This window comes from Nicotiana tabacum, chromosome 14 (genome assembly GCF_000715075.1).
Source record: "Nicotiana tabacum cultivar K326 chromosome 14, ASM71507v2, whole genome shotgun sequence".
NCBI classification, from domain to species: domain Eukaryota; kingdom Viridiplantae; phylum Streptophyta; class Magnoliopsida; order Solanales; family Solanaceae; genus Nicotiana; species Nicotiana tabacum.
Window position 1 is genome coordinate 99,498,279 of NC_134093.1, and position 2,029 is coordinate 99,500,307.

The following is a 2,029-nucleotide window of genomic DNA, read 5'->3' on the forward strand; positions in this document are numbered from 1 at the left end:
CAAGATAAATGAATTTATAATTATAATTTGATGTACACGATAGATAAATATGAATTGAAAGAATAAATACTTTATACGTGCAAATCACGAGCACAAAAACTAGTACCATTTCATGTAAATTATACGTGCAAAGCACGTGCACAATCTTATTTCTCATCTTTTTCTTCATAAATCATGCAAGCGACGCCAACTGTTTGTTCATATTTTGATGTCGTTCATTTGATGGAGATACGTTGTTCTTGCTCTTGTTATTCTCATTTTCACCACATGACAACATAGAGGCATACAATAATAAAGGCAACACCTAAAAATAGTTTACTAATGTTGGTTGTAATCGATTTTATAAGAGTTTTAATTAGGGTTATAACATTACCTTACTAAGGTCAAACACTCAAAACCTAAAAACAATCAGAACCCTTTTTTTTTACGAACTTCTTTCAGTGAGAGAAATCTCAAAGACATTGAAACATTCTTTTAGGACTTTTTCTTCAAATCATCAAGGTAATGCTAATACATATATGACAAGAAACCCCACATAGTCAAAACCATTGATATCACCTTCACACCATTCATTTTCTCATGAAGAAATAACACAGAGAAAACAGGAGCCATAGGCACACCAAGAATGTTAATCACATTGGAAAACAGTAAAGAGTCCTTAAAAATCAGCCCAGTTGAACCAACTGTGAAAGCTTGCCAAGAAACAACAGTTCCAATCAAATTCAAAACATATGATTTCTTCCCAAAGTTCAAACTCATTCATCTCTTTGTTCAAGATTTTCCATTCTCCACTTGCAAATAACACACAATGTCGCGACTAAGGACTGCTAAATTGTCATCTCTATGATTAATCGAAAACTTTCCCTTTTAAAGATTTTCTGAAAAGCTAGCTGTGTGATAGAAAGCATTAATCCATAAGCTGCATATGCAGTTAAGGTACATAAAAAACCAATTATATTCTTTTTCTTAGAGTATTTCTTATTGGAATTTCCAGAATCGTCATCATTTTGGAGCAGGAGGAGTGAAGATGAAATTGTGAGAAGTACTAAAGAGTTCACTATATAAGGTGTGAATTTTTGTTTGTTTAAAAAGTATGAAAACAGGGAATTGAATCCTAATTGGCTAGTACAAATAAGTGTATGAGTGGTAACAAGTATATATAATTGCCCTATAGAGTAAAGCATACAATTTCCTGCTAAAAATAAACCAAGGGAAGTATGAAGAGGAACAAGAACAAAAATAGAAGGTTTCTTTATATTAACATCTCTATTTTTTTCGCTATTATTTGATAATGGTATTAAGAGGAAAGGGATGAGAATTGGGAAGCCAATATTTTGTACTAATGAAGCTAGCCATATGCTATTTCCTCCTTTATTAAAATATAGTTTTCCTAAGAGTGTACCAATTGCTTGGCCAGATAGAACAAAGGTTGAATAAATAGAAATTTGGATCGACCATTTATATTATACAAAGCTAGGAACTGCTTTAGACTTATTTTCATTATTTGAGGTCTCTTCCTTTCTAGCTTCTTCACCTGCTGCTGTTAACATATAATAACATGAGAATTGCAGAATGTTTCATTGATCATCCTTTGATAATTCAAATAGTAAAATGAGATACAAAGAAAAAAACTATATATATAAGGTCATTTTGTAAAGTTTCAGATGTTTCAATATGAAGAAATGAGTCGTTTGAGCTACAAAATAGAATGGTAGAATAGCCACAGTCACCTCTTGTTCAGTTTCAATATCTCGGGCCTTTACTCCACAAGAATTCGTAACTTGTTCAAAACTAATGGTTTAAATCTCTCAGATCATTGACTGAGCTTATGTGACATTGATTTAGATGAGTAGGATAACGATTAACGGGCATGGTGTCCCCGCCTTTAAGGACCGTGAATTGATAGTTTTATAAATTATTTTGGAGTAATTGTTTTGGTAGCATGATGAATTGTTCTTATAGTAACAACACCCTAATTGTGTTGATTCAAAATAGAAAGACTTTTTGCATCAAAAGTACCTTTACAGCA

The 2,029-nt window shown here is 32.1% G+C and overlaps 1 pseudogene; it reads right to left on the reverse strand.

The window, feature by feature from the left end:
• Nucleotides 1-408: 408 nt before the first annotated feature.
• On the reverse strand, nt 409-1,550 carry LOC142169065 (putative purine permease 10; annotated as a pseudogene).
• Between the last annotated feature and the right edge of the window lie 479 nt (nt 1,551-2,029).